Source organism: Mirounga angustirostris, unplaced genomic scaffold (genome assembly GCF_029215605.1).
Source record: "Mirounga angustirostris isolate CCGP_5_RB_7025 unplaced genomic scaffold, mMirAng1.0.hap1 SCAF_7, whole genome shotgun sequence".
Classification (NCBI taxonomy): Eukaryota; Metazoa; Chordata; class Mammalia; order Carnivora; family Phocidae; genus Mirounga; species Mirounga angustirostris.
The window spans coordinates 57,642,828-57,666,251 of NW_026991715.1; the positions used below are offsets into that span (position 1 = coordinate 57,642,828).

The window sequence follows — 23,424 nt, forward strand, 5'->3', positions numbered from 1 at the left end:
CTTAGCCCCATGGTTTCTGGCTCACAGCTCCCCAAACCCTTGGAATTTCCTGCGAGATAAGAGCAATGGGAGCATTTTTTGTCATAATATTTGGTCTCTTGTCCTCAGTTTCTGAAATTACTTCAGAGCCATGAAGGGCAAATGGGTGTTTTGTTATTTATAAGAAGCCCCTTCCACCACAACTGGGTTTATGTTAATGAGGTGACTTATGGGAAGTACCTAAGGATTGGGGCTGGTTGCCAGAGGAGCCAACTATGTGATTAGAGGTTGCAACTTTCATTTGTCTCCCTGCCCTATTTTCTGGGAGGGTAGAGGGGCTGGAAGTTGAGTTCAATCACCAATGGCCAATGACTTAATCAAGCATACCTATTTTAATGAAGCCTCCATAAAAGCCCAAAAGGTTGGGTTTTGGAGAGCTTCCAGGTTGGTGAATATAATTCATGGAGATTTGGGAGAGTGGTGGGGTGGGGGAGGGCATGGACACTCCCTGTCATTTCCTTATACTCTGCTCTATGAAACTCTTCCATCTGGCTGTTCCTGAGTTATAGCCTTTTATAATAAATGATAATCAGTTAAGTAAAATGTTTCTCTGAGGTCTGTGAGGCGTTCTAGCCAACTAATTGAACCCAAGGAGGAAGTCATTGGAATCTCCTACTATAGCCACTTGGTCCAGGAAACAACCTGGACTTGTCTTGGCATCTCAAGTGAGGGCAGTCTTGTGGGACGGGGTCTGGGTGCTGTCTCTGGGAACCTAATGTCACAATTGAGTTGAATTGTAGGAAGACCAGCTGGCTTCTCTTCCTTCCAGTTTTAAGAGGAATGCATTTAATCTTTCACCATTACATAAGAAATTAGCATCAATTTGAAAATACAATCTGTTTTAGTAATTCAGTCATCTTGCTGTTCATTAACCATAAAGTAGCAACTTGTAAGCTCCCAAGATCCATTTAGTCTAGTATACAATTCTATTCTATAGTCAGTAATGTTTCTGCAAATATCAAATGCATTGATTCCTTTTGTTTTTTTAAGATAAAATCTACTATTGGGTGAATTGTCATCAATCTGAAATTGTGTTTGTTTTAATGGGAAGTAGCAATTTCTTGACTGAGTACATAAAACTAAGGATATGTGATTCACTTTTGTTGTATCACTAAAGTTCTTATTCATCACTTGAATGATATCCAGATTAAATAATTAGAATCCCAATATCTGTTGATCTGTGTCTTATGTCTCTTCACACATGAGGGCACTTATGTTCTAGAAGTCTCTCTAATGTCTTCAGGAGAAAAATGAACAACTCTTTGGAATACATCTGGAACATTCATAAATTCTTTTAAGAGCAGGGTCAGAATTATCTTTAATTACTTGCCATCTCTTGTAGAACTTGGGTATATTTTAGTTCTGCTACATCATAAATAAATTCCTGTACTTGAGGCAGCATAATCATTTCCCTGCTCATGGTACCTGAAAGAACCTAATTAACGTATCTAAACCTAGGGTAAGAATAAATTATTAATTTCAGACTCTTTCCTTTGCTTGACAAGGAATTTAGTGCACTTTACATTCCTCAGCCCTCCCTCCTCAGCCCCAACCATCCCCCTAATACTTTTTTTTAAAGATCTATTTATTTATTTGGGAGAGAGAGAGAGCGCATACAAATTGGAGGGGTAGAAGGAGAGTGAGAGAGAATCTCAAGGAGGCTCCGTGTATGGAGCCTGATGCGGGGCTTTATCCCATGTCCCTGAGATCATGACCGAAGCCAAAACCATGAGTCGGATGCCCAACCAAATGCACCACCCAGGCGCCACCCCACAAATACTATTAACAGCCCATGTTAATTTAACATTAGTCTGTGGATTTATCTTACTGGTGGGAAGAACGGAAATATACTAATAAAATAGCAGTTTTACTTTGGAAGCAGCCTGGGTTTAGAGAGAAACTATGTGAGCATCATGTTATTTACCTAAGCCCTAGATGGATGGCAAGATAGCTTTGGGATAAATCTGGTTAGTTAGTGTGGGGAATTTTATTATGACAAAGCTAACATGTAAAACACAGATCAGGAGAGAGTTGAACATCCTTTACCTAATAAGGCCATGGTTATTTGGCAAGTGGTAAAATAAATAGGCAAAATAAGCAATCTCAAATAAAGAAACTGGAGTGTGTTTCATGTAGGCTAAACTGGCTGGACTTCACAAGAAAAAAGGTTTCACTGTGGCAGTTTATTGCCTCTGGGTGTTTTCGGGAAAAACTCACCCCCAGCAACTCCTGCTGGAGAAGATGGAACAGCGGTTGAAGCTTCCCATCCTCATCCTTTGTCCTTTTGTAGACGACTAACATCCCCAAATGAAAGACATCTTTAGCCTTCCCTCTGCTTCCTGTGCAGCACAATGATATCATAGTCTTTGAGTAGACACAGAAAGACTGATAACAGATGTGGGATAGGGAGCAGAGCTGGTTCTTGTGATCAGAACAAAATTTCCCCTCTTTTTTTTTTTTTTTAAATGAGATATAATTGACATATAACATTGTATTAGTTTCAGGTACACAACATAATGATTTGATATATGTATATATTGCAAAACGATCACCACAATACTTTTAGTGAACATCCATTACCACACAGTTACATTTTTTTTCTTGTGATGAGAACTTTTAAGATCTGTTCTCTTAGCAACTTTCAAATACACGATATTATTAACTATAGTCATCATGATATACATTACAGTCCCAGAACTTATTTATTTTATAATGGCAGTTTGTACCTTTTGACCCCCTTCACCCACTTTGCCCACCCCTGCACCCACCCCATCTCTGGCAACCACCAATCTGTTCTCTGTATCTGTAAGTTCAGCTTTTTGTTTTTTTAAATTAAGATTCCACATATAAGTGAGATCATACAGTATTTGTCTTTGTCTGATTTATTTCACTTAGCATAATGCCCTCAAGGTCTATCTATGTTGTTGCAAACTGCAGGAGTTCCTTCCTTTTTATGGCTAGATGATATTCCATTGCATTCCAAATGTGAGATATGTATCTCTCTCTCACATACATTTGCTTTATCCATTCATTGTTGATGGATACTTAGGTTGTTTCCATGTCTTGACCATTGTAAGTAATTTTGCAATGAATATGGGGGTGGTGCAGATGCCTTTTCAAAATAGTAATTTCATTTCCTTTGGATAAATACCCAAAAGTGGAATTGCTGGATCACAATTTTTACTCTTTACGATCATGGCACAGTGCAGTCCTTGGCTGTAGGAATCATGGAAAAGGGAGCACATCGAACACTGCTAGTGTGAACTCAGACCATCTGTCAGCTGGTGTGGATTCCAAAATATTTAGTGTTTCAGTCATTGTTAAGGGCAGACTGGGACCTTTCTCAAATATTTAGGACCAGAAGAATGTTGCCAGGGTGTTCTGGTAGATGTTTAACAACCAGGTTTCTGAACAAAGAAAAAACTCAGATCTATAGTGTTAGCCATTTTCTGTGGTATAGATCCTCCCACTGTGGCTGATTTCAAGCTACCAGTGTTATGTTACTAACCTTGCGGTCAGGCAGAGACGCACAGGAGCACATATATAGTATTTCCATCAGGGAAACACAACCAATATCATCTCAAGGGCATAGATAAGAGGAAATTGTAGTAAAATTAGAAAGGTATGGAGTTTTGAGTATTTATTACCTTTGTCTTTAGTACTGGAAATGAAGAGGTAAGGTCTTATTATTGGCAAATAATCTGATTATGTAGAACATTTAATAGGTTTGGGGGGGCCATTTTCCTTCACTTGTGGTTTTCTCACTTGTTCTTTTTACTTTTAGCTGCTCTGGTTCAGAAGGGTTTTTATACAGTGTCTTGGTTTCACATTTTGAGGTTTGCTCAGTTATTTTGTTCTGATTCACTTTGTGACATTGATGCCTGACATATTTCTAAAGGCTAACATTCTGAGAGTGAAATGATAGCTCATTACCAAACAAGGCTTTGTACCCAAACATCATTGTGAGCATATTAAATGTCACTCCTTCCTATTGTTTTCCATAACCCCAAACTGTGTTTTCCTGTTGATTTATTCTGCTATATCAATTTGCTTACTAAAGTGTTTTTAAAATATATCAAGTTTTCGATTTCCAATAAATGACAAATTTAAATTTGGACATATCCAACTTTCTGCTCATTATATAAAGAAAGCAGTTTATAATTAGTCCCAACCAATGTGACCTTGAGTTTCCCCATTATTTTATTTTGTGTAAAATAAATTTAATGTAATATTCTATACATCCTATTTACAGTTTCTTGTTTTATAAAAGGCAAGAGAAACAATATAAGGAACATAGCTTGTTTCATAATCTATGGTCACGATTTACCAGATAACAAGAGAAAATAAAAGGCGAAAGAGTCTCTTCTAGGAAAATTGATCCTGAATTCTTATCTACATTCTCTGCCCTGTTTAGAAATAATACAAAACTAAGGCTTTTTTTTTTAATTGAAGTATAGTTGACGCACAGTGTTATATTAGTTTCAGGTGTACAGCATTGTGATTTGACAAGTCTATACGTGATGCTGTGCTCACCATCAGTGGAGCTGCCATCTGTCACCGTACAATGCTATTACAATTCCATGGACTGTATTCCCAATGCTGTGCCTTTTATCTCCACACCTTATTCCTTCTATAACTCCAGGTTTTGTCTCCCACTCTCCCTCACCCATTTTGTCCAGCCCCTCATCCTCCTCCCCTCTGGCAACCATATTTGTTCTCTGTATTTATGGGTCTGTTTCTGTTTTTTTGTGTGTGTGTGGTGTGTGTTTGTTCATTCATTTGTTTTGTTTCTTAAATTTTATATATAAGTGAAATCACATGGTATTTGTCCTTCTCTGTCTGACTTATTTCACTTAGTGTAATACCCTCTAGGCCAAACAGCTAAGCTTTTTATTGACCTCTGTGGTTTTCCAAACCACTGCTCATTCAGTGCCATCCTTCTGTTCCAGAGGACCCACCTCCCATGGTTCCGTCCCACCAACTCCCTGGCCACGTCTGCAGCCATTACTCTCCTGAGAAGTTTCCTCTGCTTCGTGGCATGAATTCCAAAGTACAGGCTTTGCTTGAGAGATTCATATCACAATCGTGAGTTTTCCTTTTTTATTTAATTGGAACAATTTCTTTATTAAAACGACCAAACCTGAAAAAGAGCAACCAAGAAAGCAAGTAATTGTTTTCTTGCAAGTTTTAACTAGAAAGAAATGCCAAGTACATTTAGGTATGTGCTTCCTTGATTGTTCTCATTTCTTTGGCGACCTTATACTTGGGCTACTTTTATAATTTTTAAGAAATTCAGCCTGAATTCTGTCATAGGGTCAAGAATCAGAGGACTTATGTATTTTTAGTACCTGGTGGTAACCTTTTGTTTCAGCCAGACGGAATAATGGTCTACCTGCTAATGCTGAAAAAAAATGGACTGAATTTCTATCTCCGGCAAGTAAATTAGAAAGGTCTGTGAAGTTCCCACTACACCCTTTATCTGAGTTTCTCTGCATTATTGCTCTCAATTAAGAAAAGAGAAAGAAAGAAAAAACAGCTTGTGAAGTTCTCCATACTAAGAGTAGAAAAATTCTTTGGTTAGTTTCTTTAAGTAAAGAAGCTAATTTTCCCTGTGTTCTTAGAGAAAATTGACGCAGCTTTCTCCCCATCCGCATTGGCACTTCCTAAGTGCAGGCTGGAAGGGAATTGAGGAATTCCTGGATAAGAAGCTAATGGAGCCCAGACAAGAAGTCTGCCACTTCCCTAGATTTCCACTTGATTGAGTATAAAATAGTCACAAAAAAGCATTAGAAACTGGGAGTGGAGAGTATGAAGGAGTGGCTGCACCTTGCCAGTTTGTCAGTGATAGTGCAGGTGGACTCAGGTGAAGGATGGACTAATAGGAATCAAGGCTTTCCACTTGAGACTCGGAAGTCGGGGGGCATGGTTCTTGGTAGATCTCCCTCTCCAGCCCTCGTCTAGGGGGATTGCTGCTGTGATGGTCTGGCACAGGCTAGTGAGGTCAGGGCATGTCACACTCAGTGGGCCAGGCTTATGCTAAACACAGACAGTCTCATCTGGCTCCTCAAGAAGATGAGCATGACAAACAAAAAATCGAGGCATTGATGCAGCTAATTCTGGGCTGCCCAACAAACAAAGAACCTCCGCTCCAGCCTGGAGACTGCTCTTCCTGCTGTGTCCACCTCTGGCTTTAGTGACCCAGGCCATTCAGTATTTATACTCCGAATAAAAGAAAATTGCATTAGTGCCCAAACTTTCATTTCACTTATTACCTGGATCTGAAAGATTCAGACTAACATCCAAATAATCTTTGACAGAAACCATCTCACTTCCCAGGATTGAACAAGCACAAGTGCCTCATTAAGGATAAGGAAACAGGCAGAATCCATCAGATATATGAAAAGGTATTTCTGTTTGAAACAAGGGGCCTATGCTGAAGAATCAGAGCTGATGTCTTCTTACGAGCTATAGTTACTGGACTATATTAAAAACTTTCAAGTTTTTAATCTGTGATCTTAACGTGATAGAGAAGAGGTTGTCAAGTCTATAAATAATCAAGGTGGGGGGCACCTGGCTGGCTCAGTTGGAAGAGTATACAACTCTTGATCTTGGGGTCATAAGTTTGAGACCCATGTTGGGTTCATAGATTACTAAAAAATTAATAATAATAAATAAACTTTTAAAAAAGAAATAAGCAAGGTGGTTGTGAAGAACAACAATCTGAATTCAGAAAACGGAGCATAGAAGAAGAATTGATTGCCCCTTTTTAAAACCTAAATGAAGATCAGATTTGCTGTTGCAGGACATTCAGTCAATGAAGTAAATGATAACTCTTGGAATTAATCCAAGTTTCAGAGGCAAAGAATAAAGAGATGAGAACAATGTGAAAAAATTTCAAAAGATAAGTAATGAAGGACTGAGTAAGGAGGTCTAATATACCTATAACGGAAATTTTAGGAGTGCCTGGGAAGCTCAGTTGGTTAAGCATCCAACTCTTGATTTTGGCTCAGATCATGGTTTCAGGGTTGTGAGAGTGAGCTCCGTGTCAGGCTCCACCCTGGGCAAGGAGCCTGCTTAAGATTCTCTCTCTCCTTCTCTCTCTACCCTTATCCCCCTCCCCCTTTAACAACAACAACAAAATGCTAAGAAAAGAGAACAGAGTGGATGTAGGAAAAGAAATTATCAGGAAATAAAGAGGTCAGGAAATTTTCTTATAGAGAAAATCAACAACTGGCTACTTAGAAAGAAAAATGTGATTACATTAGATTTCTACTTCATAAATTCTAGATAAATATTTAAATATGAAAATAAAGTCATTAAAAAATTAGGATGACATAAATGAATATATTATACAGCTCTAAGTAAGGTCTTTTATTTTTTTATTTTATTTTATTTTATTTATTTATTTTTTAAAGATTTTATTTATTTATTTGAGACAGAGAGAATGAGAGAGAGAGAGCACATGAAGGGGGGAGGGTCAGAGGGAGAAGCAGGCTCCCTGCCGAGCAGGGAGCCCGATGCGGGACTCGATCCAGGGACTCCAGGATCATGACCTGAGCCGAAAGCAGTCGCTTAACCAACTGAGCCACCCAGGTGCCCCTAAGTAAGGTCTTTTAAAGCCCAGCACCAAAGTCAGAAACTAGAGGAGAGCACTGATAGATTTAATTACCAAAGAATTAAAAAATCTGTATATCAAAATTATTATGTACAAAATGTGAAAGCAAATGAAAACAAAATATGTCATAGTCTTTGTAACAAAAGTTATAAAACTGGCCTAGAGGAGGTGCCAATAATAAATATTTGTTGAACACAAGAATTATGAGGGGAAACCAGAAAGCACTCTTTTTAAACAGTAAGACCCGAATGCCCTGGTGGAAACACAAAGGACATGAATAGGGAATTCACAAAAGAAATACAAATGCTTAACAAACATATAAAAATTTCAGATTCATTAGTATAAAATCAGTCTAATTAAAATGTCACCATTTTAAAACTAATTCAATTGGCAAATAATAGAAATAATCATAATATTTTAATCCCACAGATTCACACATTCTCATACCCCGGATAACAATGTACATGGCATGCTCTTTCTGGATATCAATTTGCAAAGATGGAAATATTATTTGCATAATCTTACATAATCTGGAAATATGCAATAAAAGTTTCAACATACTTTATTTGTATCGTTGGAAACAGCCATTTCACTTGTGGAATTTTATCCTGAGGAAAAAAATTAGAAGACTACAAAATGAAACTAAGTCTGTAACACACTATTACAAACTGTTTTTCAAGAACAATGAAAGTGAGGAAACAGTCTAAACTTGAGTAGGAAGGCAAGTTAAAATGCCACGAATAACTGATAAGGTAATAGTACCTAACTAGTGGTGTGTTTGCTATATGCCAAGCATAATACTTAGCATTTTACATGAAACATCTCCTTGTGCTTCAGTGGGTGTAAATTCTAATCTGATACCCATTTTGCAGATGAGGAAGCTGCAGCCTAGAGATGTGAGGTTTAGAGCCTTCTGTTTGAGAATCCATGTAACTACTATATTATAAACTGCCTTTAATTTTTTTAATGCATCAATATGATATAGAAAAAGACTGGCAAAACATTCTTTACAGTGTTACTAATGGAATAATTGATAATTTTTAATTCCTTCTTTTATATACTTTAATATTTCTCCCAATTAGTGTGTATTGGTATTAATATCAGAGGGAGAACTGCAACAGTTTTAAATCCCCCATATTAACTGAGCTCAGGCCCTAAACCACCTCCTCCCCTTTCCCAGGACCCACCCTTGACCCAATTTCTTACATTTACTTTATTTATATATTCTTCAATGACAATTCATGTCCCTTATGATAGTCTTGACAGAATCTGTCAGATCCTTAAGAAGCTATTGCACATAAACATAAACTCTACCCTGGCCATACATACAGTATAGGGGTTAAATGAGTGGGGCCAGAGTGCTGGGTTCAGATCTCCACTTGAACTTAGCATTTATTTCCCTTGGGTGAGTCATTTATAATTATTATTCAATAATCAGTTATAAGTTAATTCTTTTCTCAGTAAAGTGAAGAGAAAAATAGTAGCTTTTTCCTTGTTTGCAATGAAGATTAAATGAGTTAATATACATAAAGCACAGTGACTGGCCCATGGTAAGTACGACATGTGTTAGCTGTAATTTGTATTAATATACTTATTAAACCTTGAAAGTAAGTAATATATTATAGAAAGACTTTCAAGAAAATGAATTCTTTTAGGTCTCTTGTTGGCTTACCCTGTTAACTGGGGAATAGAATGAACTGGAACAGACCATTGTCTGAACATTATACCCAGTGGCATTTTCACAATGGTATCATTTCCTTGTCAGCCTGATAAATGAAGAATATGCAAGAAATTGAAAATTCTGATTAATAAAGAAGTTAATAGAGACTGGGGTTCAACAAAAGTGAATTTGGTTCTTATTAAACTCTAGAAAGATAAACCCCAGTCTTGGTGGGGGCGGGGGAGCAGTTCTTGAGGAGGGCAAACTGAAAAATAACACCATGAATTAATTATGCTCCCCAGGTGTGAGCACAACTTTTGAGAAACACCAAAGGGGACCGTGTGAATAGACTGTTTGATTGGCTTTGCGGTAGCACTAATAAATGCTTGACTTTTGCCAGTGTGGTAATTTAGGAATGATAAGTGGAACCTGCCAACAATGCCATTTTACTTGATTGCAACATAATTGCGTTTATGTCATTGATATCAAACTGTGCATAATGAGAGACTATTTTAACTCTAATAACAAATAACACACTTTGCTTTTACATAGCTAGATAGTATCCTACAGAAGCAACATCCTCATGTCATAGAATAATGGCTTAATATGCCTATTACAGGAAGACCTGCTTTTTCAGACTGTTGAGATATTGTTCACAGACAAGGTTGATGGCATGGTTATTTTTATTTCACAATGTAAAACTAGGTTGATGTGTGCTTGTTGACTGTGTTATAAACTTGACTAAAGGATGAACTTGAAACATAGGGTATAGAATTCAACAACATACCTCATTCTAGTATGCAGACAGCATTGGATCTTCACAGCACTGTGAGTGTTAATAATAAGAACAACCTTTGTGACGTTTTAGATGCTAAGTAAGACTTGAAATTGAAGGCAACAAAAGCAAGTTAACAATAAAATAAAGGCTATTTTGAGTATCTGTAATGCATTTGTGACTTAACATCTGAAAATTTTACATAACTGGTTTATCCTAGAGCTGTGACACATACAAGAAATTTAGTGCTTATTGATCCAAAGTGTAGCTTTTGGTAGCAGAACAAATTCTAGCAATTACCAAGTAAATCCTGTCGTCCCCTCCGGTCTCAACTCCAGCACCATTGACATTTTTGGCCAGACAGTTCTTTGTTATGTGTGGGGGTTGTCCTGTGTCTTCCTTGCAGTCTCTTTAGCAGCATCTCTGGCCCTCCCCACTAGATGCCAGGAACTGCTGCCACCACAGGTGGGGAGCCACCAAAAATGTCTCAGCATTGCTGAAACTCTTGAGCTGCAAAATTGCACCCAGTTGGGAGCCACTGTTCTAGAATGATACAGCCAACCACACATGCAGGGCTTGAATTCCCACCCCAGCATCCCCACTGAGTAGTTCTCTTAGACTGTGTTTGAAATCATCCAGTGAACTCAGTAGGTGCTGACAGAGCCCCTTGTTCTTTCTTCCCGTGAGCTGAAATCTCTCCCATTGTGTCCTCAAGGTCTGTGCAAAATCCCCTGCTCCTTCCAGACAAAAGCAATTTACATTTTAAAGACAACTCTGGTCATCTTAAAGATTGTGTTCAGCTCTAAGGCCCCACGATGATTCTTTGGAATCATCCAAACTCTTTTTCAAGTAGGTGGTGGCTATGTGGTATAATTTCCAGTGTCCTGAGCACTGCACTATCCTCAGATTGCTTCCCCCACCTGGTTCTCTGATGCCTGAGTTCTATAACTAGAACTGAAGTCCATTGATGAAATGAAGTGGGAACCTTCCTGGGAAAGTGATCACACTCAGCCTTATTAGCAATTTATACCGGTTTGTATAGAAAACAGGAAAATCAGTGCCAACAATCATGTAACATGTGCATGCATACACACAAACCCCAGATGAAATTATCCCCAGTATTTGGAATTTAATGGTTGTTTTTTTTTTTTCACCCTGCTTTATTGACCTGACACAATCTTACACCATTCAGATGATGGGTACCCTCAGCCCCTACACATACCCCCACTGTCACTACCACCTTCATGGCAAACAAGAGGAATTCCTTTCTGGACTCTCTAGGATTATTTTTGAGCAGTCCTGGCTCCAAATCATGCCCCTCCAAATCCTGAATTACTTTATTATTTGTGCAAATTTAATTAAACTTTATGCCGAGATATAACACAGTTATGGACAAGTGTATAGGACATAAATGTGCAGTGTGATGATTTTTACAAAGTGAAAAGAACAGAACATTTCAGTACCCTGGAAATCTCTCTCATGCCTTCTTTGAGTTACTGTGCTCTGAGGGTAACCACTAATGTAATTTTTAACAGCATAGATGTGTTGTGTCTGTTTTTGAACTTTATATGAATGGTATCATGCAGTATGTGCTCTATTCTGTTTGACTTCTTTCATACAACTTGCTTATGAGATTCTTCTGTGTGTATGTGTTAAATGTGTTCATTCTTATTACTGTGTGGTATTCTGTTGCATAAGTAGACCACAGTTTATTCTTTTTTTTTTTTTTTTTACATATTTTATTTATTTATTTGACAGAGACAGCTAAAGCAGGAACACAAGCAGGGGTAGTGGGAGAGGGAGAGCAGGCCTCCCGCTGAGCAGGGAGCCCAATGCGGGGCTCGATCCCAGGACCCTGGGATCATGACCTGAGCCGAAGGCAGACGCTTAACGACTGAGCCACCCAGTTGCCAGACCACAGTTTATTCTTTATTCATTCTGCTGTTGATGGACATTTAGGTTGTTTTCAGCTTGGGTCTACTGTGAACATGACTGCACATGTCTTCTAGTGAATGCATGCATGCAGTTGTGTTTCATATATACCTAGGGAATGAACGCTGGATCATAGGATATGCCTATGTTCAACTCCAGTGAACTGCCAAATAGTTTTCCTAAGTGTTGATACCAATTTATGCTCCCACCTGCAGTGCATGTCAATTTTTATAAATTTAGCCGTACTTGTGGCTATGTGGTATAATATCTAATTGTGGTGTTAATTTACATTTCCCTTATGACTAATGGTGTTGAATACCTTATCATTTGTTTATTGACTATTTGGGAATCCTCTTTTGTAAAGTGCTGTTTGACATTTTTGTCCATTTTTAAGTGGATTGTCTGTCTCCTTATTGATTTTTAGGATTTTTAAAAATATATTTTAGATTTAAGTCCTTTGCAGGATTTATGTATTGCAAATATTTTCTCCTATTTTGTGGTTTACCTTCTCCCTGTCCTAATGGTATATTTGGATAAGTAGAAATCTTAATTTTAGTGTAGTCCAATTTGTCATCTTTTCCTTGGGTTAAAGTTTTGTGTGACCTATTTAAGAAATCTTTGTTTACCTTGAAGTTATCAAGATATACTTCTAAGTTATCTTCTGGAAGCTTTATTCTTTTCATGCTTAAGTTGACAATCCACCTGGAACTGATTTTTGCCTATGGTGTGAGGTAGGGGTCAAGGTTATTTTTTTAATGAGAATATCCAAATGATCCAGAACCATTTATGAAAAAGGTTATCCTTCCCCTGGTGCACTACAATAGAACCTTTGCCATAATCAAGCAATTGTGAATGTGTGATGTGAATCCTGAATACTTAATTCTGTCACCCAAATTTCAGTCTGCTTTTGTCTTTCGGGATTTAATTTCTGTACTGTCTTCACAATGCTTGATTACTCTAACTCTTAATTTTCTCTAACAGAATCTGACCTATCTAGCTTTTTCACCACCCCCCCCATCCCACACAGCCTTGCTTCAGGATAGGTTTACCACGCTGAATGCCAAGCACATAGTAGGTCCTCAGTAAATATGTTACACAAATTGATGTTTTCTCCTCATTCTTGCCCTCTTCTTCCTATCTTTTTTCCTGTTTTACCTTGATTATAGATCTGGAGAAACCAACTGAGGGAAGCACAGAAGCTAAACATTCTAGGTAGCAAATAAGCCCTCTTCATTACATAAGCAAGGAGGAGAAAGTTGGCTGTTTTAGTGCTAGTTGCTTTCTTTGAAGCTCTGGGTTTAAGGAAGTGGGTAGGGAAGTGGGTTAATTTCAAACTGTTACCAGCAGACTCTCACTCCCCCAACACACCAGCTGCTCCCTGGAGTGAGCTTATGCTGCTTCTGAACATCAGAGGGATTTAATCACCAATTCTAAAGTCGAAATTCATCTAATATTTGAATGAAGGCTAATACCTGTTAGCTATTTTAGGAAAATAAACATACACACACACCTATGTGTGCAGATATAAAACTGAATGTACCTTAAATGCAGGCAGCTAGGACTTACAGTACTCTGCCACGTCAACAGTAGTCATCATAGTAATTATGAGGACAAAGCAGTAACAACAGTGGTAAGTGGTGCTGTCAAGAGAATCTTGCCTTTCTGCTAAACCATTTCAAATAAGCATGCATTATATGTCTCCTTACTACATAAATACAACCAAAGACTGTCCCACCACCATTCCTCCCTTTCCAAATAAACCGTACCCTCTAAGCCCTCTAATAATCTAGAAATTCTGATATCTAGTATAGCTACTAGTGATGTTGCTGCTGCTGATATGCTAATGGAATTTGATGTATTTTGGAGAAATTGCCAGGTACTCTAAGTTTTTTACATATATTATTTCATCTTACCTTTGCAACAGTCCTATGAGGCAGTTACTATTATTTCTGACTTTTTACACTTTTCTCCCTCTTCCTACTTCCTCCAGAGTCACAGGTTAGCAAGTCATGGAGTCAGGGCTCAAGCAAAGGCCTGCCAGACTGTAGGAGTGGCTGTCAGCACAGTCCACCCTAGAGCCATCAGTCATGTCCTTGGCACAGTGCCCTGTGGGCATCCACATGTAGTCATGTCCTCTGCTCTGTGACCAGAGCGTGGGTGAATATGGCTGCGGGAGGGCTCAGTGGACAAATAGTGCTGCAACTCCCAATCTTGCTTCTGGTTGCAGCTAGATAGCACACCATAGGAATTCTGACTCACTGCCTTGGGCTGCAGAATTTCTCTTGTTTACTGCACGGCATTCTCAACAGAGGCTTTTAGACAAGCTGTATTTATAATAATGTCTGCTCAGTGGTAAGGAAAGCTGAATTTCCCATTTGGATAGCTCTGACAGTCTGTGACAATTAAGTTTTTCATTGTTGGACCAAGAAAAGTTAAAACTTAAATGTCATTTGGTCTCTTTCTTTCCTTCCTCCCTCCTTCCTTCCTTCCTTCCTTCCTTCTTGCCCTCCTGCCCTCCTGCCTCCTGCCTTCCTGCCTTCCTGCCTTCCAAGTAGACTCTACCCTCAATGTGGAGGGGCTCAAACTCATGACCCTGAGATCAAGAGTTGCATCCTCTGTCAACTGAGCCAGCCAGGTGTGCCTCCATAGCCTAATTTTCAGAAAGTGCCTTGTGAATCTATAACCACCTTACTAGGAAGTAATACTCCTTTTTTTTTGTTTGCTGCCTTTCCCTGCCATGGTCCCTGTCACCACCCTTCCTGCTCACCTACTCTTTTTTTAGGCAACAAGTCATGCCAGAAATCGCAGTGATCTGTTTTCATTTAAATGTCTGCATGTGTTGTGTCCTCCACCCATTACACCTCAGCCTTCCTTAGGCTATGCTTCTGTGGACCCTCTCTCTCCCTGGCCTTCTGCAATGATATCTCTCAAACCAGAGACTGGGTCCTTGAGTTCTATAAGGTTCTTTAAACCTAGTATTTTAATTTTTTATGAAAATCTAAAACTTTTTTTTTAACCAGGTAAAGGCCCCAAACTCTTTTTCACAAAGATAATTCATGATTAAGAGTCATTTTCATAAGACTTGAGGTTCATAAATCAGTGTTCCTCAAATCTGAATCCCTGGAATCCTTACGGTAGAGGGCCACAGAGCTCAGAGTATTTGGGTTTCCTGATGGAGACCTGACCTGAGGTCTTCCTTTGTCTCCCATTGCACCAGCCCCTTGCCCTGTTGCATGGTCTTCTGATTATCCTGTCCCTTTCCTTGGATCCCCCTTTTCCTACAGCTCCTACCTTCTCCTCCTGCATTCATCACGTTGAGTCCTTTTTGAGCCTGCCCTTCCTTCACCTTTCTCTACTGCCTGACCTTTCCCCTCTACTGCTGGCAATTCCATTTCCGTGTATGGCTGTAAGGTTATTTATTTGGCAGAAAATGGAAGAGCAGAGAAAGCCTGAGCCAACAAGCAGTCTGGAGAATACAATAGTTAAAGAAATGTGCTTTTCTTTTGGTGACACTGTCACTGGAATTACACCGTAGGGAATAGAGTTCTATGTTAGTGAATCTGAGTAAAAAGAAAATACTTGTCTTAAAAAAGATTTTATTTACTTATTTGAGAAAGAGAGAGCATGAGCTGGGGGAAGGGGTAGAGGGAGAAGCAGACTCCCCGCTGAGCAGGAAGCCCGACGAAGGGCTGGATCCCAGGACCCTGGAATTATGATCTGAGCCAAAGGCAGATGCTTAACCAACTGAGCCTCAGTTGTCCCATGGATTATTTTATCATAAGCTTTTTAAGGTCCATCCATGTTGTTGTAAATGGCAAGATTCATCCCTTTTTTTGACTGAGTATGCATGTATTTTTCCATTATATATGTATCACATCTTCTTTATACATTCATCTAGGGATGGATTCTTGGGTTGCTTCCTTATCTTTGCTTTTGTAAATAATGCTGCAATAAACATAGGCATATGTATCTTTTGAACTAGTGCTTTTGTTTTCTTTGAGTAAATACCCAGTAGTGGAATTACTGGACCATATGGTGTTTACATTTTTAATTTTTTGAGAAATGTCCATTCTGTTTTCCACAGTGGCTGCACCAATTTACATTCCCACCAACAGTGCAAGAGGGTTCCCTTTTCTCCACTTCCTCGCCAACATTTGCTATTTCTTCTCATTTTGATTCTAGCCATTCTGACAGGTGTAAGGTGATATTTCATTGTGGTTGTGATTTGCATTTCCCTGGTGATAAGTGATGTTGAGCATCTTTTCCTGTGTCTGTTGGCCATTTGTATATCTGCTTTGAAGAAGTGTCTATTCAGGTCCTCTGACCCTTTTTGAATCGGATTAGTTGTCTTTTTGGGTGTTGAGTTGTATGAGTTCTTCATATATTTTGGATATTAACTCCTTATCAGATATGTCATTTGTAAATATCTTCTCCCACTCAGTAGGTTGCCATTTTTTTGGTTGATGATTTCTTTTGCTGTACAAAAGGTTTTTATTTTAGTGTCGTTCTAATAGTTTATTTTTGCTTTTGCTTTTCTTGCCTGAGGAGACATATCCAGGAAAATGTTGCTAAGGCCAGTGTCAAAGAAATTACTGCCTATGTTTTCTTCTAGGAGTTTTATTGTTTCAGGTCTCACATTTAGGTCCTTAATCCATTTCGAGCTTATTTTTGTGTATGGTGTAGGCAGGTGGTCCAGTTTCCTTATTTTGCATGTAATTGACCAGTTTTCCCAGCACCATTTATTGAAGAGACTGTCTTTTCCTCATTGTATGTTCTTGCCTCCTTTGTCATAGATTAATTGACCATGTAAATGTGGGTTTATTTCTTGGATTTTTATTCTGTTCTATTGACGTATATGTCTCTTTCTGTGCCAGTACCATACTGTTTGATTACTCTAGCTTTGGGGAACTTCTGTTTTTCTTTAGTCCCATTCCCATTCCCATTCTCATTTTTATTTTATTTTTAAAATTATATACTTATATAATAGACAAAAGTAAAAATTCAGTTTAAAAAGGCTATGGTAACTTCCAAATATATAATTGAAAATGAAAAAACCCACTACCCTATGAAAATTAATAGAGATGTTTATGTGAATGCTGAAATATAACAGTTTCATGAGCATGTGTGCATGTGTGTGTTGCACAGGCTGGGTTCCCCGAGGGCTGGGAGACAACCCTCCATGGTTCTCCCATATTTCTGCCCAGCTTCTATCAGTTTTTGTTCTGAAGTATCTATTCGAGGATGTGTATATGGCAAACAGGCTTACAGGTACAGTATCTGCTTCCAGGATGGAAGGCAGATTTGTTTCCTGACCAGTATAATAAATACAGTGTCTCCCTCTGGGGTAAAGAGTAGGCAGGTTTGGTAGTTGTTCCATTTAAAAGATTGGGGTTTCCTGTGGAAGGGGGATGGGTGAAAGGTGATGGGAATAAAGAGCACACTTCATGGTGAGCACTGTGTAATGGATAGAGTTGTTGAATCACTATATTGTATACCTGAAACTAATATAAATGGTATGTTCACAACACTGGAATTAAAATGTAAAACTTCATGATAAAAAAAGATGGGGATTTCCTAAGCTTAGGGCTCCTTAGCTGTGACATAAGCCTACTGTGTGTTCTGCACCACCACTGAGATGTGTGGAGCAAGGAAAATCAATTTGAACAAGCAGTTCGTCCCAGCTCCTGTGCCAGAGGTAACAACGTTCTTGGTCCTTGACCCAGGGGTTCTTGTGTCTTCTCCCAGCGTCTCTGAACCTGTGGCAGGTTAACGTGCCAGCTTGCAAGTAGGATAAGAATCTCAGACCCATCACAGTTTCTGACACAGAGAAGCAGGCTCTGAGCAGGAGATTTGCATGCACACAGCTAATGGGGAAGGCTCTTGAGATGAGCACCAGTGTGAGAAGGAGGAAAGTGGGCTGGGCTGAGGGAGAAGTTGAGCTGTTGAACTTCAGCAGAAGCCCCAGCCCAGTTACGGGCAGTTCCAAAGCCAGGATGGGCCTTTCACAGTTGTTCCCAATTGCACTGAGGGGCCTGGGACTTTGTGCTGTTGGCATGGAACGGTCTTTGGATTTGGGCTGCTCCCAGGAAGGAGGCTTGGCCTGGGGTGAATCAGCTCATTGAGCTGAGGGCAAGTCCAGGAGACTGACTCTGCTGAGAGCTCTCAGCTGCCCTCAGTCCTGGGAGCTAACGGAATGGGTGCAGGCAGGACAGCTTGGAGTTTTCCTTTAATTCATCCTTCTCCTTTTTTTTTTTTTTAAAGATTTTATTTATTTATTTGAGAGAGAGAATGAGAGAGAAATTGAGCACATGAGAGGGGGGAGGGTCAGAGGGAGAAGCAGACTCCCTGCCGAGCAGGGAGCCCGATGTGGGACTCGATCCAGGGACTTCAGGATCATGACCTGAGCCGAAGGCAGTCGCTCAACCAACTGAGCCACCCAGGCGCCCTATCCCTCTCCTTCTTGTAAAGATAGTTTCCAGACATCAAATTCTGACTCCATTTCCTTAGGAATGTCTCTTATGGGTGTTCTTTCCACTCCCCTTCCACATCTGACTTCTGAGTGACACGCTGCCATCCAGGCTGAGCCACCAGAGGAGGCTAGAGACCTCTTCAGGTTTTTTTTCCCCTGACCTGCCTGATGCAGCTTCTTTTGTGTCCATTTGAACAGAAAGATTCTTCTTTCTTGAAACTTGAGTTTCACTGAGCTATTTTTTTCTCATTTTCAGCCTTCCATCCAAGACTCCTAAAGTTTCTCTTTTGCTTGGTAAATTGTGAAGCTATTCTGGCTTTAGACAGATATTTGCAAATACCGTCTGTGGTCTAGGAATTGTGCTAGACACTTTGGATCTAATGGATGCTTCTGGTTTGTTTGGGAATAGTTCATTCAACTAGAGCTCAATTCAGTCATCAGACATTGGTAGAGTTCCTACTTTGTGCAGGGCTTCCTGAGACTTTGGGACAGTATAAGTTAGAATGCTTTTTAGCTGCAAGAAACATACACCTGACGCAAAGTGACTTTTAAAAACAAAGACGCCTACAAGGCTGACCAGGACTTTTGAGATTTAGCACTGGAAGTCCTGCACTCAGGAAATCCCTCAGGCCTGGACAAACTGAGATGGCTAGCCAGCCTAGACCTACCAGCTTGGTGCTTTTTTTCTCAGTGGTGGGAGGTATGAGATGTAATAATTTGACCTTCATTTTAGGTGGGATGCCTTGGCATACCCCAGAGCATGGAACCTTTAAAATCTCCACAGATACAGGCAGGATCCTGTATCTTCTTAGAGTTTTTCTCCCACCCTCTGGAATTCAGTACTTTAAGAATGCCTCCAATACACTTGATTCTTGCTCATCCAGTCAAATCAATGTGGTATCAGTAATATAGTAGACTAATGTGATATTTGGAACATTGTATGGTGGGACTTAGGATGTTCTTACAGCTCTCCCCAAAAATCCTTAAAAAAAAAACCCTCTTCTTTAATCTCCAGATTCTGATCTTTTTATACACAAAATGTGAGAGAAGATCTTAGATGTGATCTAAGCAGTTTTTAGACACCGACTTTGAAATATCAGTGTGGGTCTAACTTCACAATATGGTGTCTATTGTCTTCATGCTGTAGCCAGAACAGATAGCAAGAGCCTTATTTTCATTATGCATAAATGCCAATTCCCTGCTTAAGAGCATTCCATTTTTAAAAAAATAGGAATAAACTTTTATCCTATTATCATTGAAAATAAGATCTCGTAAGTTGTGTTTGGGTATAACAAATTTAAAAAGTAACATTTCTGTTTATCTCAGGCCCTTGTATAAATTTTAAACTTGCCACAGGAGGCTTAATTACCACTCAGAAGAACTAAAGGGGTAATTTAGTACACTGCAGCCAGGGGATGGCCATGCTTTGGTCACAACCTTGGGATTCCAGTAAAAAGATTATTCTCTAGGCATGGCTTAACTGAGGCTGAGCTCAAAAACTTATTTGTTCCTTTTTAAAAATAAAATTGAATTCAGTTGCTTTTTCTGTACTTGAAATAAAGTTCAAGCTCCCTACCATAGCTTTCAAGGCACTGTGCCCCACCCCCACCCCCCACGTATCCAACCTCATTTCATGTCACGTCCCTCGTCATGAACTGCAATTGGCTACTAGGCATTTCATTTCCTCAAGTAAGCACTTTTCCTTCTCAGCTCTGGGTCTTTGCATCTGCTGCTTCCTCAGGGGTGGAAGGCTCTTCCTTCATCTATCACGTGACTGCCTCATTGTCATCCTTCAGGTCTCAGCTTGACAGCTTGCATGTCACTTCTTCAGGGGGTTCTTCTCTGGTGACTTCATTGAGAGTGAGTCAAGCCTCACCTATCTTGTCCCTCTCTATTACAGCAACCAGTATGTGAGCTTCATAGGACTTACTGTAGCTTGTAATTTTTTTCTCATCTGACCCTCCCCTCTATTGTATACTCCATGGGAATGGAGACCATTTCTGTTTTGCCCTGTGTTACACCCAGAATCTTGTATCTTACTCTGTGCATTACTTTGCTAGGGCTTCCATAACAACATACTAAAGTACCACAGAATATACTTTCATAAGAAAAAACTGGGTAACTGGGTGGCTTAAAGACCACAAATTTATTTTCTCACAATTCTGGGGGCTGGAAGTCCAAGACCAAAGTGTTGGTAGGATTGGTTTCTTCTGAGGCTCTCTCTTTGGCTTGTGGATGGCCGTCTTCTCCCTGGGTCTTCCCATGGTCTTCCCTTGGTGCATATCTCAGTCCTGATCTCCTTTTCTTATAAAGATACCAGTCATATTGGATTAGGGCCCACCTCAATGGCCTCATTTTAACTTAGTTACCTGTTTAAATACCATATCTCCAAATACAGTCACATCCTGAAGTACTAGAGGTTAGGACTTTACCATATGACTTTTAGGGGACACAATTCAGCCTATAAAACAGTGGCACATAATGGACACTGCACAAGTATACACTGAATGAATCAGTGACTACACAATCACCAGAGTTCAAAGATTGTAAAACAGAAAGGAAGCTTGATGCTTATCTGAGTGTCCCTGCTGTAGAGACAGTGGGTTAATAAGTGTTTGGCCAGTGGCATTTGTTTTTCTATAAAATCCAGAGGTGCTTCTCATGCATAGTCTTGAGGATCACGGATCCATTCCAGTCCCTCTGATTTTGAAAAGAAAAAAGGCTAGACAATTTAGGGACTTGTCCAAGATCAAACAATTAAGGAGTTGCAGATTTAGTATGTAAACCGAAATGCCTGGCCTTCTATGCTCTTTCTGGTGCATTATATTTAAAGAGAGCCACGTTTTCCTGGCTAATGCTAAAATTTAGACTCTAAGTTATGTATGAAAATGAAGTCAGCACTCAAGGAGTATGCCACTGATCCTTCATTTGCCTAGGTCAGTGTTTTGCAAAGTAGGTACACTTGTTCATTGGAGGAGAAAGTGTTAGCGAACCTCCTCCCATTGTAGCAAATCTGTATTATACACAGAATACAGCGATAGTCTATAGAATAGTGTGGCAATCACCTTTATTCTCCTCCTGGGCTAGGCAGAGTTGAGAAGAGGGCTAGCCTTTGCTTTTGAGAATGCATGACAACAGCTGAAAAGCCTTCAAAGCTGATGCTCACCTGCATACAATCCCAAATGCCCACGATCCTTATTTCTATAAATCTCTATCATTCCACCTCTGGTAGAAGAAAGGAAAAAGGGCAGCAGAAGGGGAGGGCAGATAAATACCACCAGGTCAGTCCCCTGCATGGAGGAGCCTATGTGTGCTGTCCTCCAAACTGGGGGTCTACAGAGTTTGTACCTCCTTGTTTAGACTCCCCGTGTGAGCCCCTGTGATGTCTAATATGGGGAGCGTCACTGGACTTTGGGGCCTGCTTACTCTATGCGCTTGTCATTGAAGTGGGCGAGAGCCTCTGTATCAGTGTCAGTAGAGGTGAATGAGGATGAACCACTCAATGACTAACTCCTATCATGCTAAGAAAGCCTTCCCCTGCCATCTTGTTCCTGGCTGGCCATATGAAAATACTAGAGTCAAGACATTACTGAAATAGTCTCTTGCTGTGTTGATGAGGCGAGGAGGTTCGTAGGAGATATCTCACCCTATTTGTTTTGTTTTTTTCTTGTTCTAAACCACATTCTGTGGTGGCCTGAGTGTTTTGATTAGTTCTGATTCTAAGGTACTTGCGCCAGCACCAGATTACAGAGTCTTAATGGTTTTCTGATACAAATCAGCAATTGGTATTGATTATGATTAAAACTAGGGAGCTTGGGATTTTGTTTATTGATCAGATCTGAACACTCAGTGCCCCTGTGCTATGATGGAGAAACCCAGAGATGTTCAGGTCTCCTAATCCTTGCCCAATTGCCATTACCTACCGTCTCAGATTTCAAAGGGAATCTGTGGAGTAGAACATTCTCCAGGCAAACACCCATACTTTAGTTCTAGTGCTAGGAGATTTGCGAAATAGATAAAATGTTCACTTGTGTTTCTAGGATTATTTCACGAAAAGGTTTAATTTATCATCATGTTGGTCCACCCAAGAACACTGATGCATCATCATTAATCTATAAGTAACTCTTAAGTTAAAAAAATAGACTGAATCCATACTTTTAAAATGATCTATCATCATTAAAAATATCTTTGTTTCCTATAATATAGTTTTGATCTCATTTTTTTGCATTATTTCTGGTGAATAATCCATTTGTTAGAAACTTGAGTTATAACAGATGGCATGAAATAGAAATGTTACCTCTGTAATTTAAAATCCATTTTCGTTCATTCCAGTTTATTTTTGAAGTATCTGCCGTGCAATCTCAGACTATGTAAATGTGTTTGTGACTTGGGAAAGAAATGTGCCACTGACTGGCATAATTGAATTGTAGAATAAATTTCCTTTCTCCTTTTTCATCTTTATTAGGGCTGTGTCTAGACTGTGGGCTAGCACCACCCATTTTGTGTTGCAGAGATCTATCTGATAACAGGAGGGACCATTAATAAGTCACCCTAGTCCATTAAAAACATCTTAGGGCCAGATAAACCCTGACCTCCATAACAAAATGTGATCACCTGTTTCTTACTGCTTTACTTGCTCTCCAGATTCCTAAACTTTGGCCTGAATTCCCAAGTGAGAACTTCTCCTTGCATTTTGTGACATTTGGCTTCTTTGATTCCTCAGACTTGATTTTGGCCTTGCACTAGAACTCCTGTATCCCTTACTTCAGGGGCTAAAGGGTTCCATTTCCTCTTCATGTGTCCCTGGTTTGGGACTTGCTGTGTTATATGTCATGTCAGTCACTACCCTATTAATTGACCTGTTTGATGGGAAATTTTATAAAAGAGGCTACTCAGGTGGAATTCTGGTGAGCTGTCTAGCTGACATCTTGCAG

General features: G+C 39.6%; 1 long non-coding RNA gene across 1 annotated transcript in view; it reads left to right on the forward strand.

Moving 5' to 3' along the window:
- LOC135365253 (uncharacterized) overlaps window positions 1–23,424 on the forward strand; it is a 222,854-nt gene that overhangs the window by 71,120 nt on the left and 128,310 nt on the right. The window contains exon 3 of the long non-coding RNA XR_010412888.1: window positions 4,989–5,124. This is a non-coding gene — a long non-coding RNA (uncharacterized LOC135365253). The remainder of the gene's footprint in view (window positions 1–4,988; window positions 5,125–23,424) is intronic.